Consider the following 15,166-nt stretch of genomic DNA (forward strand, 5'->3'; position numbering starts at 1 on the left):
TAATATAGGTATAGAACTTCTTTTTGGATTGAGAAAAACCATTGAATTCGCAACCGCAAGCGCTATACGGCGAGATATTAGTAATTTATATACTATTGGTTGAATTGCGTATGTATAAGTTCAAACGAAGTTATAATAGTTGGAGGAGGGATAGAGTGTGTACCCGAAGGAGCTTTTGAAGCAAGCGCATAAGGGGCCACACGGTGCCTACTCCAATCATTTATAAGTGATTAGAGTATTTTTGTGTAAACTGAGTGATTAGAGTGAAAACTTCTGTAGCGATTTTGTGCACTTTCTGGATACGGAAAAAGCACTGAACTCGTGACCGTCATCGCTTCGCCGAAATAAATTCTGTACGTTTATCTATTATGTGTATGTATATGTTATAGTCAAAGCCCGAATTTCAGTCACTCCTAGGTTTGACTAGGCAATCCTCAGGTCTGACTGACAATCTTAGTCAAAGCCCGAAATAAAGTTACAGTTTCGGCCTTTGACTAGTCAAACCTAGGAGAGACTAAGTTGGTCAGGCAAAGGTCGAAATTTAATTTTATGAAATCGGGGTTTGACTAGTCAAACCCCGATCAGCTATTAAAATGTCGTATATTGTTAGATTAGGTTTAATAAAACGTCATTTTTTAATTTTAATGTTTTATTATTTTTATATTGTCGTAATTAAAATTACAAAAATAGTGTTTATTCTCACATGTTGAGGCATTATGACATTTAGAGTTGCCCAATACGTTAGACCTTTTTACACTTACATAATTTTGAAGAGCATTTCTTGTTGCAGTAGCATTTTATAAAGCCTTGTCCTCCAAATTTAGAATCTTTTGTACTCATTTCTCTTAGAGACAACTTAACGTCTGGACCATCTTCGAAATTAAGAAAATTCTTTTTGCATTCTCTTATTTGATTTCTTGAAACAAGTTTGTTTATTGTTCCATATTTTCATACCAACTCTATATAAACCGTCAATTCTTTTATCTTGTGTGATACTCAAAATATTTCGAGCATCTTCTCTGGCTCTATCAAAATTGGGGATAGGTATTGTTACAGTTATTCCGATCGAAATTGCAGGAATTTTTTTTTTCATTTAATTGTTTCATAGTATTAGCCTGGGCATGAAGACCTTCAATCACCTTTCCTATATTTATTTTAATTTTTTCTGTCTGTGTAACAATACCTATCCCCAGCTTTTGTATAGCCAAAGGAGATGCTCGAAATATTTTGGGTATCATAAAAGCTAAAACAATTGACGGTTTATATAAAGTTGGTACAAAATACGGAACAATAAACATTTTTTCAAGAAATAAAATAAGAGAATGCATAGAGAATTTTCTAAATTTCGAAGATGTTCCAGACGTTAAGTTGTCTCTAAGAGAAATTAGTACAAAAGATTCTAAATTTGGAGGACAAGCCTTTATAAAATGCTACTGCAACAAGAAATGCTCTTCAAAATTATGTAAGTGTAAAAAAGGTCTAACGTATTGTGCAACTCTAAATGCCATAATGCCTCAACATGTGAGAATAAACACTATTTATTTTATTTTAATTACGAAAATATAAAAATAATAATCATTAAAATTAAAAAATGACGTTTTATTAAACCTAATCTAACAAATTACGATATTTTAATAGCTGATCGGGGTTTGACCAGTCAAACCCCGATTTCAAAAAATTAAATTTCGACCTTTGCCTGACCAGCTTAGTCTCTCCTAGGTTTGACTAGTCAAAGGCCGAAACTGTAATTTATTTCGGGCTTTGACTAAGACCGTCAGTCAGACCTGAGGATTGCCTAGTCAAACCTAGGAGTGCCTGAAATTCGGGCTTTGACTATACCATATATATAAATTGTATAAGATGCACCCACTGGGTATATAATGTAGGTATATCACTTCTCTTTGGATAGAGAAAAAGCATTGAACTCGCGATCGTTATCGACAAGGCAGATATTAGTAATTTATATACTATAGGTTGAATTGCGTATAAGTTCGACCGAAGTTATAATGGTTGGAGGAGGGATAGAGTGTGTACCCGAAGGGGCTTGCTTCCTAAGAAGTTTTCACTTCTGTCGGCACTCCCACGAGTGCCCTAGTTTTTTTAAATTAAAATAATTGACACAAAAGAAAAGAATGTGTTTAATTTATTTAATTCAAAACACATTTTACTGTTGTTAGAAAACAAATTTTTATTGACAAATAAACTGCAAATAAATTGCTTTTCGGTTAAATTAAATGTTTAAACTCTCAAGAGGCATGTGGGTGGCAGCTTGAATATTGAATTTAAGCAAAAAGCAATGTTTATTTGTAAAAATAAACATTTTTTCGGTTTTGCGACAGCAGTAAAATGTATTTTAGATTAAATATCTATATATCATACATTTTCCTTTTTGTGTCAAATAATTTAATTCAAAACAAATTATTTTGGACACCATGACATGGTGACCTATTCTCGAAAAAATGAATTCTATAATGTTTAACCTTAGACGAAGCAACGAAGCATTAAATTTAGGAATTTTGTGCAGTAAGATGAATCGGCATGCAACTTTTTGCATTCGATTAGAGAGAGTGTCAGGCAACTTTGTGAACTAAATTCATCTAGGGCAAACATTTTTGTGCATAAGAAAATGCATTTTAAAAGTGCATCTCGAAGAAGTGAAAATGAAAAATGTAGAACTTGGGCAATATTGATGGAAATGAGTTGAATTTTTATAATTGGGGGTTTTGGGGATCGCTGAGCACGAATTTCATATCGGCGATGGTCTCCTAAGTACCTGGTGCCCACGGTGGAACTCGTCGCCTAGAGTTTTACGTTATAATCATTAAAAATCAGTCAATATCCATTACTCGGGGGGTTTTTGGGGTCGGCGGCCACGAATTTAGTGTTGGCGATGGTCTCCAAGATACCTGGTGCCTAGGGTGGAACTCGTCGCCTGGACTTTTATGTTATAATCATTTAAAATCAGTCAATAACCATTACTCTGAGGGTTTTGGGGGTCGCTGAACAAGAGTTTCATGTGGTCGATGGTCTCCAAGATACCTGGTGCCCAGGGTGAAGCTCTTCGTCTGGAGTATAATGTTATAATTATTCAAAATCATTTAAAACCATTACGCGGGGGGTTTTGGGGGTCGCTGAGCACGAATTTCATGACGGCGATGGTCTCCTGTGTACCTGGTGCCCAGGATGGAACTCGTCGCCTGGAGTATTATGTTATAATCATTCAAAATCAGTCAATAACCATTACTCTGCGAATTTTGGGGGTCGCTGTACAAAATGTTCATGTGTTCGATGATCTCCAAGATACCTGGTGCCCAAAGTGGAACTCGTCGTCTGGAGTTTTATGTTATAATGATTACAAATCATTTAAAACCATTACTCGAGGAGTTTTAGGGGTCGCTGAACATGAATTTCATGACGGTGATGGTCTCCAAGGTACCTGGTGTCCAGGGTGGAACTCGTCGCCTGGAGTTTTATGGTATAATCGTACAAAATCAGTCAATAACCATTACTATGAATGTTTTAGGGATCGCTGGGCACCAATTTCATGTTGGCGATAGTATTCAAGGTAGGTATACAATAATCTAAAAAATAAGTGTTAAATTAAATGTTAGTGCACGTATTCATAATCAATTTATTTGTATAATATAATGAAAAAATTAATAACTAGTTCTAAATTTTACATTTTCACCTCTTCGAGATGCACTTTTAAAATGCATTCTCTTATGCACAAAAATTTTTGCCCTAGATGAACTTAGTTCACAAAGTTGCCTGATACTTTCTCTAATCGAATGCAAAAAGTTCCATGACGATTCATCTTACTGCACAAAATTCCTAGGCTTTGGGCTTTTTAGTGCTTCGTTGCTTCGTCTACCCCTCTATAATAATCATAGGTGAATAATCCTAACATTTTAATCAAATAATATAAAAAAGTTTCAATTTTAGGTGGGATGAAGGTGCCTTAGGGGTGCAAGAGTCCCCTAAACATTAATTTAGTTTTAGTTACAATAACACAAGTTTTATTTAGTTTTAGTTAAATTTAAATTAACACAAGTTTTACTTAGTTTTCGTTAAATTAATACCAGTTCTTATTTAGATTTAGTTAAATTAGCAAAAGTTTTATTTAGTTTTAGTTAAAGTAATACAAGTTTTACTTAGTTTTCGTTAAATTAATACCAGTTCTTATTTATATTTAGTTAAATTAACAAAAGTTTTATTTAGTTTTAGTTAAAGTAATACAAGTTTTACTTAGTTTTCGTTAAATTAATACAAGTTTTTATTTAGATTTAGTTAAATTAACAAAAGTTTTATTGAGTTTTCCTTAAATTAATACAAGGTTTTTATTTAGTTTTAGTTAAATTAATACAAGTTTTAGTATTAAATTAATACAATTTATCTGGTACTTGGATAATCAATATAACTTTCTTAAAAAAAAAACGGTTAAGTAGGTATACAATTCTATCTAAAAATTTTTTTTAAAAAATTATTGAAGGTTCTTGTTTTAAGTATAAAAATAGGGATACTTACAAAAATAATACACAACTTCGATACATCAAAGATGCGTTATTGATTTTTTTCAATGTCACATGCAACTATGGGTTTATACATTTTTTGCGTTACTGCAAAAAAGGTTGCAAAAAAGGTCAATAATGCAAAAAACAGACTATTATTACCTTTTATCGGTAACTTGGATACATATAAATAAAATGAACAAATTCATAGAATTTATATCTCTGAAATATAAATTTCTTTATACCTTGAAGCAAAAAAAAATTCTTATTACCTACTTGTATGGCTACAAAATATTTTGATACATATATAATCGATCTTAGTTTCTACAGGGATCCTAGTTATTACAAAATGGCCATATAATAGTTTTTATCTACCTCGGGCATCTATTGACCCAAATTTTCTTCTATGTAGTTCAGGGGTTCCCAAACTTTTTTGTACCACGTCCCCTTTTGTTGAAATGAAAGCTTCTCGCGCCCCCCCCCCTTTAAAATAAATTGTATGAGCCTAAATAGGAACAAAACAAAAACAAATAAGTATTAGCTTGAAAACAAAACATTTATTTATTCTGCCATAAGATACAACAATATCAGTTTCCATTAAATACAAAAATTATTAATAAAAGAAAAATAGATTAGGTTGGTTAGTGCGATGGATATGCTTGCATTTTATTTACTAGTATGCTTATTGGTGGCTGAATTTTAGTAAGTGCACAGTACAAGTCACTACCAACATCAAGTTTATTCCGATACTTTGTTTTAATTGCCACGGGTGTTGAAAATCGCACAAATAGTTACTTGAAAAAGGCAAATATAAATGAAGAGCTTCCCGTGATACACTAAGATACACTTTGAAATATTTGAACCCAAATGAAGGTTTGTCAATTATAACAAAGTATTTGGCAGAGGAATCATGCAAAAAATAATTTGGATTTATTTGCAAAGCATCTTCTTGAAGCGATTCAGGCAGGGAGTCTATGTTGACATTAAATGGATCAGTTGACATTCTGTAAATAAAATTGTCACAAGTGTTTGGGAAGTATTTCTGGAACTCTTCAATTAGGCTCTCCAAATGGTTTGATATTTGGATTTTCAAACTTGATCCTTCATAAATGTCCTTGAAGCGTGTTTCTTCTGAGATTGGATCTACTTTAGAGAAATTTGAATAATTTCAGGGGTTTGCTGATATTTTACGCCTCCAAAGTTGAGTAACTAAGCCTCAATCACAATGAGTAACTACTATATTTGAGTCTCCACCCTGCTGTTTTAGGTTAAGGCTGTTCAACGAGTCAAAGATGTCTGACAAATAAGCCAATATTAGTTGGGTACAATGTTTTTTGAAGGCCATGTTTAGCTCATTTTGCTTTTGATGTTCCAAGGTGATTACTTCATCTCAAAGGTCAAATAATCTTGCCAACATGTTTCCTTTTGAGAGTCGTCATCGTACTTCTGTATGAAGTAACAGTGTTTTGTGATCACTTTCTAAATCTTCACAAAGAGTTTTAAACAGTCGAGTATTCAACGCACTGTTTTTTTAATGTAGTACTTTAACACATTGAGTGCCACCATGGTAACACAAAAAAAGGGTTCCAGAGGCCGAAGTTGTCAAAATGAAGAAATCAAATATAAAACAGAGTCTTAGTGTGCCAGTTTAAGAAAAACCTGTAAAAACCTGATTTGGTTATTATATGACGTCATTTTTAGTATGTATCCGCATTGGATACACGCGGCCACAATAAGCCTATTTTATTATTGTGGCCGCGTGTATTCAACGCGGATCCATCCCTGGCAACACCGTAAGCAAACTGTAAACCACGTGTCCGGCATTTGTTTCAGGCTGGAACTAGTCACAACTTGAAAATTTTGGCAGTAGGTTGTACGTTATCGTAACTTGCGGTGTGTTGTTTTCGTAAAAAGTATAGTTTGCTTGATAAATTACTGCTTTTGTCTTAAAAAATGGCGTACGAGAAAGGTCAATCGGTGGCAAGTGGAGTAGTACTTACACTCCTAAACAATCTGTTTGACCAGGGGAGAACACTCTATACTGACAATTACTATACGAGTGTTGAACTAGCTCATACACTCATAGACCGGAAGACACATTTAGTAGGAACACTGTGTACAAATAGAAAGCTCAACACCAAAGATATTCTATCGAAAAAATTAAAGAAGCACGAAGTTGTCGCAGCCGAGAGTAATACAGGTGTTGTTGTTTTTAAATGGAAAGATAAAAGGGACGTTCTAGTTCTTAGTACTAAACACAACGATCAACTTGTGTAACAGTGAAATAAAGAGGAGGTGAATTACAAAAGCCCAAAATAATTGTCGGTTATAACAAATCTAAAGCTTTTATTGATCTTTCTGATCAAATGAACGCCTACTCATCATCCCTCAGGAAAGGCCTAAAATGGTACTGTAAATTGACAATTCAGCTCCTTATGGGCACGGCGCTGGTAAGCGTATACATATTACATCAAGAGGTAGCAAATGAGAAAACGCCTATCACAAAATTCAAAAAAAATCTTATAATGAAATTATTACATTCTCAGATCGACATACATGAGCCTACAGAACCAGAGGTGTCCAACAGAGTCCAACATTATTTAGAAGAAAGTAAGATGCTGGTAGAAAAAGAGGCCGATGTGTAAACTGCTACAAGAAAATGTCACAAGAGACGGGTACAAAAGCTGCAAAATCTCAAGCCACCCAAAGTAAATTTAGATGTGTCCCATGCGAAAAATATTATTGTTTAGCGTGTTTTTTTGAGACCCACAAATGCTTTATAGACTGATATTTTTTTTACAAGATTCTTTATTTATGTAGACGATTAATTATTTCGTTTTTGTATGTTTTATAAAAAAGAACATTATTTAGTTTAGTGTTTTGAAAACCATAAACGTTTTGTAGTTATTTTTTTATATTATGTATCTAGAAACAGTTTCATATCGTTAATTTTATCGAAAACTACTATCTTTTAATTTGTTTTATTTTTTTAACACACACATGTTTTATTATATATATTTTTTTTCTGTATAAAATCAATAAATTGTGTTATTTCCCTTTTTTTGTTTAAAAATATGTCTAGGCAAAAATAATCACAGCACCTGCAGGCCAACCACAGTTTTGGGTTTCGTAGGCCACTACTTACAAACACCCATAAAGATATTTAGACAGTATGTATCTGATACGGATGTACACGGCTTAAAATACAAAAATACATGGGCATCCACATTGGATACACGCGGCCACTAAATCAGTGGGACGCGTGTATCCATGTTGGATACATGTGGCACTCAACGTGTTAATACACAACTTTAAGACAGCCATAAGTTCATTTGGAAGGGTTTTTGCTGCCAAGGCTTGTCGATGTATAAAACAGTGTATCCCAATCACATCAGCATTTTTCTCTATTACTAATTGTAAATAGCCTGAGCGAAAACCAAGCATTGAAGGTGCGCCATCTGTACATAAACTGATCAGTTTTTGCCAAGAGAGTTCATGTTTGTCAAAAAACTCTCACACTGCTTTCATAACATTAATAGCTTTTGTTGTGGTCTCCAGTCTCCAACTCTGTAGAAAAGAGTAGCTCGTCTTTCATTCTTTTGTTTTGAATATACCGAACATAAACAATTAACTGATAACATTGTGATATGTCAGTACTCAATACTCTCGTCTAGTTGAATAGCAAAAAATGGCGATTATTTTACTGCATCAACTATCTAATTTGTATGTCTTCGGTCATATCATCAATGCGGCGTTTCACAGTGTTGTCGAAAAGAGGTATTTGAAGCGGTTAATTTTTAATTTTAGAAAAATAACTAAATTTAATTTAATGTTCAACTTCTTTCGCGCCCCCCCTGATATGTCCTCACGCCCCCCAGGGGGGGCGCGCCCCCCAGTTTGGGAACCCCTGATGTAGTTTGTCTTTTTGTAACTGTTTTTACTTTATCGTACTACATAGGTACTTGTATAATACATAAAGTTATAGGATCGTGTCGACCGCTCACCCAGCACATTTCCTTACCTATCTAAAAACCTATTTAAGATAGGTTTAATTTGAAAAGGTCATATAGTCAGATAGTCTAAAGACTCGGTTATGGATTGCCTATATTTAAGGCGCCAAAATTTGACACAATTTTTAACTAGACTTTTTCAAAAATGACTTCAAGGAATTTGTTTATTTTTTGATACGTTTTAGATGCCCTATCAGTTAATTGAATGACATTAGGCAGATTTCTTAATTCCCCATAGATGAGTTATGATTTTTTTATAAAAAAATATTAGAGTGCCCGTAACTCCCTCTGTAAACGAGTAAAAACTATAAGACGATGATTTCATATATGAACAATAATAATTCTTTATCGATGTAATGAATCATTTTGTAGGTACATATACCAACATTTTAGGGAAAGATTGCTGTATAAAATGATATTTTAAAAAGTTTTCGTTAATCTAGTATGTTAAATACGTATTTTGTGTAAATTATGTATAAGTAGGTATACAGGGTTTATTATAATATGATATATACCAAAAAGAAATTTACCAATTGTACGCGTATGTACTAATATTAACATAGGCGTAACCAGGCTAATCCTAAGGGGGGGTTACAACTACTGCAAGGTCTCCGAGGGGTATGGTGTTAAGCGTATAGAGCTCAAAGTACATCCCAATGGGGGGGGTTATAACCCCAAAACTCCCTCCCTGGTTACGCCTATGAATATTAATATTCTTCTTGGGTATAAATTTAAAGAATATTATACCGCATTTAAAGAATATGCAAGAAGCTATGCAGTTGAGAAAAAACTGCAAACAATAATTATGAACCTTGAATATTTTAATAACTAAATAACCTTAAATATGTTTTATATTAAAATTTTTATAGAAGATAAATGTTAATACAAAATCTTGATGGTTTCCAATATTTCCATTCTTTTATTGACTCTTCTCATGTTTGTTAGATGCTTGGTCCAAGATATCTTTAGGATTCTTCTATACACCCACAGTTCAAATGCTTCCAACTTTTTAGCAGTCGACGCGTTAAGTGTCCATACTTCTTTCCCGTAAAACAGAGTCGAGAGAATATAACACCTTGCCAGCCTAACTCTCAAGTATAATTTTAATTCTCTTGCACAAAGTACCTTTCTCATTTTATTGAAGTTTGTTCGTGCTTTCTCTATTCGAACTTTGATTTCTTTTGAGTAATTGTTTGTGTGATTGAGTAATTATTGTGCCAAGATAGTTGCAGTTTTCACATTATTCTAAAGTTTTACCTGTAATTGTAATTGGCTTTCATCATTATTTTGAGTTTTTGATATCCTCATAAATTTAGTCTTGTTTAGTAGATGTTTATGTATAATCCATATTCTTCTCCATACTCAACTATCTTGTTCATTAGCTTTTGGAGATCTTGGAGGTGTTCCAGTATTATGATAGTATCGTCAAGCTGCTGTTTCTCCATCAATAGCTCTTTTCATAATTTCTTCAAAGTATGCATTGAATAGTAGTGGTGACAATACACTCCCCTGTCGCACTCCTCTTTTAATTTCGAACTCTTCTTATGTGTGTTAATTAATGCGTATGTGTGCCTGCTGTTTATAATATAGATTTGTTATAATTCGAAGGTCATTGTGTTGTAATTGCTTTGCTTTGAGGACGCCCATCAGCTCTTTGTGGCGGACTTTATCGAAAGCCTTGTTGTAATCTATGAAACCTACATGTCTTGGTGCACATCCAAGCATCTCTGGATTAGTATATTCAATGCAAAGAGAGCTTCACGGGTACCTACGCCTCTACGGAATCCAAATTGGGTTTCTTCAATATCCATATCAAGTGTTTGGTAAAGACGTTTATAAGTGATCTTTTAAAAACATTTTAAGAGTGCGAGACATCAGGTTTATGGTGCGATGGTCGATGCATTCTCTAGCAATTTTCTTTTTTGGGAGACAAATTAATGTTGAGGTCAACCATTCATTGAGTATATCATTATTTCTAGCGTTTTATTTTTCTTGATTATTTGCATAATTATATCAACAGTAACATCATAAGATTTTTTGTTCTGCATCGCTTTTTATATTAAATTGTTGGGCGTTATCGCTCCTAGGCTTGATTGTTCCATTCTCTTTGGAAAGTTGTGCAAGCAAAAATACAATGTTCTGCGTCGTCTATGACACCACAATCTATACATAACTCATTTGTGATCTTTATTCTGTACTTGTGCCCTAAAGGAGCCGTGGCCGGTGAGAAATTGCGTAAAATAATACTTTAACTTTCTAAACCTACATTTGGACCATGTTACCACATCAGCGATACTTTGATACTTTGTCATTTTCTTTATCTGTACAGTAGGGAAGACGAGTCAAGTCCCACAGTATTTAGGCCACAATTGATCCATTGTGCATCCTCCCAGGGGGTTGTCGTCCTTAGCTCTTTGTCCATCCTGCCATTTCCAGGAAGATGGACAAACCGCCAGGGGACATCTCACCTATGTCTTCAGATATAGGTCAAGGCACACCGAACGCATACTCTCGTATTGACGATAACTACGGACATTCACATATAGGACATGCTCAACAGTTTCGTCGTCTCGCTCACACTTCCTGCACAGAGGTGTGTCTACTAGCCCCAGTGTGTGAAAGTGTTTGCTTAGTTAACAATGGCCAGTTAAAAAACCACCTGTCAAACGTAGGTTTTTCCTGGTCATTCACAAGAGCTTTCCTGATGTTGACTTCCCAAGGTTTCTAAGTGTTACCTTGGCAAATCTACATCTTGGCCCTTCTTCCCATCTTCCCATCTTTTCACGGTGTGCGTGTAGCAATTTCCGCGATTGTTGAAGTTGACTAGTTTAAAAGATCACCAGGTCTTTAGGTTCTTAGGCCTGCTGCCTTCCTAGCTAGCTGGTCAGCAATGCGGTTGCCTTTATTTCCATTGTACCCTTTAACCCACCCCAGGGTCATGTTGTTAGCATCCGAAGCTTGGGCTAGTGACTCATGACACATCATTACTAACCCTGATATGACACATGGTCTATTTAGGGTTAGTAGCGCTTATCTGCTGTCTGCGCAGATTACTTTGGCATCTTACTTCATATTTTATTCACGGTATATGACCGTTTTCTCTGTTATATAGTGTTTTTCTTTAGGACAGTCCCTACTTCTACGACCTGTAGGGCAGTCGTAGAAGTACGCGATTGCTACCTTTAGTAGGGGCTTTCTTTGTGCCTTTATAAGCAGTTCTGTATATTTAGCCATTATCAAGGCTTCATGCCAGCGGCGGATCCAGCAGTGTTAAGAGGGGGGGCCGATCGGCTAAATCTTTAGATAATTTTCTACTAAGCCGGCCTTTTTTAGCCTACCGGCTCACGGGAAAAGTCCTGTACTATCTCTGTATCTTTAGAGTACGAAGGGCAAGTCAAATCCCAGAGCACTTAGGCCACAATTGACCCATTGTGCATCCTCCCAGGGGGCTGTCCTCCTTAGCTCATTGTCCATTCTACCATTTCCAGGAACGTGGAAAAATAACCAGGGGACATCTCCCCTATGTCGGCACGTGTAGTTCAAGGCTTGCCGAATGCATACTCCCTTATTGACGAAAATTCCAGCCATTCACATAGAACATGCTCGACAGTTTCGTCATCTCGTTTACACTTCCTGCACAAAGGTGTGTCTACTAGCCCCAGTATCTGGAGGTGTTTGCTTAGTTACAATGGCCAGTTAAAAAAACAACTCTCCAGCATAAGTTTTTCCTGGTCATAAGTTCTATCTTTTGGCTGAGACAATGGTCTACCAGATCTTCCATCTCCTTTGTTGGTGGTACGGTGGCTGCATCTGAGGGTAGATAGACCGATGCTAGTATTAACTCTCTATTTTTGCCTTTTGCCCATGTAAATTTTACTTTAACCGCAGTTATGTCTGAGGTGCAAAACTTCATGAGGGGAAGGCTTTGATTTTTCAGGGAACATATATTGCTGTTCTCGGTTGTTTTGTAAGCTAAAGATTTGACCATTTAGACTGCTAAAACCAGTTATTTTGGTCTTAGTTCTCCAAGGTTCTCGGATTAATGCTATTGCATTCTCCGTTACATCCAGGTGACGGCAGATTGTCGCAGTTGCCACCTTTTTGTGTTGGAGATTGCATTGAATAATAATTACCTTTTTCCCGATGTCCTTGGCCATGGCGAAGGTGTCGTACTAATTCTTTTAGGCGTTCATTTCGTCCTCAATTGAGGAGGTGGCAGCCTTAGTCACTTTGCGCTTCCTCTGCAGGGTTTGTCGACCACCATCTGATGGTCGCCGTCCTGCTGTCGACCATGGATGTCTCAGGCTCAGTGACCGTCTCCGGCTGCCGAGTAGCTGAGCTCCCTGGTTTCGAGGAGGTGCTCTTCATTTTTTTTGGTGCTTGCTTTTAGAGTCAAGGAGGTGGACGCGTAGCTCAGCCTCATTGGTATTTTCTTAACGAAAGCCATGTCCTCGTATCCGATTGCAAAGGCGAACAGGTGTCCGTTCGGATCAGTCTTTACCTCGTGGTGGAAGATGCACTATCTCGTAACTGACATGTCTGGACTTTACGCCGTTAGCCTCTGCAGCACTCTTTCTGAGACATCGGAAGTGGTAGTAACATCCCCCGAGATCCATAGAGAGGCTTTGGTAAGCTTCGGGAGCTTATCCTGACTTACAACAGCTAGTGATGCTTCCTCCCATGGTTTGAAGGCATCTATAACCTTTTCCAGCCACACAGTCGTCACCACATACTACTCTGATAATCTCACCAGAATAGGTCCACAATTTAAACGTGGGTGCTTTTGCTTGACTGTTGGAGTTGGACAAGATTGCTCTGTCTAATTCCTCCATCAGGCTGCGTTTGATAAGGTCTTCCCGGTCGGCTGTGACCGAGTGACCTTGCCTTACGGGTTTACCTAATTTATGATAGCGACCCTAAGGTGTGTCACGGCGGCTTCCGCGAAGCTTTGGGAGGGGCGTGCCTTCCGTGGAAGTGCTTGGGTGAAGGCGCTTTACATCGGCGCCTGTCGGTTCCTGTCCACTTCTGAAGGTGGAACTATTGACAGACTCTGATGCGGGCACCTTCACCTTTGTTTTGGGAGGGGCTGGAGAGGGATGGGTGGCTCCCGTAGGTATCTTCCTGGCCTTCCTCCTTTTTTACCTCGGCACCACAGGGTCTGAGGCGTTTTGGTCGATTTCTCTGAGGTGATCCTTGTCCAGTCTTTGTTTGGGCCGATGTTCGAGGTGAACATTGCTATCCATCCTCCACTACTACTTGAGACTGAGGTGAACGTTTTGTCCTGTACTTATAAAATTTATTTATAATTCATATAATATAAAATTTATATTTACATATATTACATTATATTACATATACATATTTATATAGATATATATATTTAATACATATATCTTAGTCAATATTATAAAATGTATTATTAAAAATGTTTAATTATCTGTTTGGAAAAAAAATTTAATCACTTGGTTTGAGAGGGGGGCCAATCGCCCCATCGCCCCCCCTTGGATCCGCCACTGCTTCATGCCATATGGGAGCGCCCGTATAAGATGGTAGAATGTACAATTTGAAGGTATATTCTTCTTTTGGGGCAACTTGGGCCGCCAATATTTGGCATATCTTGAACTCATAAGTGGAGCATAGTGCTTCAGTAAAAACGCGCAATCGAGTTCTATTTTGCGCTAAGGCCTTCACCTCATTCCAATACTTGCCTTGGCCTCTTATCTCGTCCATGATGGATAATTTCCAAGTTTGTGCTGTAAGACCTCTTTTTCTTTTGTCTTGGGAATTCCAATCTAGGAGAGTCTTTGCAATACTGAGGATATTTTTTCGGAGTGTGTGACCGATCCAACCCCACTTTTCATTTTCTACACTTTTTTGTTTGATTAGATGTAACAGATCTTCGTTTCTGACGATTGGCCAGAGAAAATACGAACACTTCTTCATAGGCATTCATTAACATTATTACCAAAGACCTGTAGTTTGTCTGTAAGGGTTTATGTCACTTTCCAGGTTTCACATCCGTAGAATAGAACAGATATGGCATTTGACTGAAATATTCGAATCTTTGTCTTTGTAGTATAATGACCATACCACCAAACAGGGCTGAGCATGCTGAATGTTTGTTTAACTTTTCGTATCCTCATACGAATATCGTTTTCTGTACCTCCGCTTTCTGTTATGATACTTTCAAGATACGTAAAATTTTCCACATTTTCAATCTGCATAACCCACATTTTAAACCCACATTTGGACCATGTTACCACATCAGGGATTAATACTTTGCCATTAATACTTCTAAGACCTGTAGGGCAGTAGTAGAAATAGTCCGGTACCTTTAGTAGGGGCTTTCTTTGTGCCATTGTAAGTGTAAGCAGTTCGTATTTAGCCATTCTTAATGCTTCGTGCCATATGGGGACGCCGTATAAGAGGGTAGAATGTACAACTTGAAGGTATATTCTTCTTTTGAGGGAACTTGGACGGACAATATTTGGCATATATAAGGTGCTTGAACTCCTAATAATTGGAGTAAAGTACTTCAGTAAAAACACGAAATCGAGTTATATTTTACGCTAAGGCCTTCACCTAGGTAGTACCAAGACTTTCCTTGACCTCTTATCTCGTCCATGATGGATCTTCTCCAAGCTCATG

The sequence above is a fragment of the Diabrotica virgifera genome, chromosome 10, assembly GCF_917563875.1.
Source record: "Diabrotica virgifera virgifera chromosome 10, PGI_DIABVI_V3a".
Lineage (NCBI taxonomy): Eukaryota > Metazoa > Arthropoda > Insecta > Coleoptera > Chrysomelidae > Diabrotica > Diabrotica virgifera.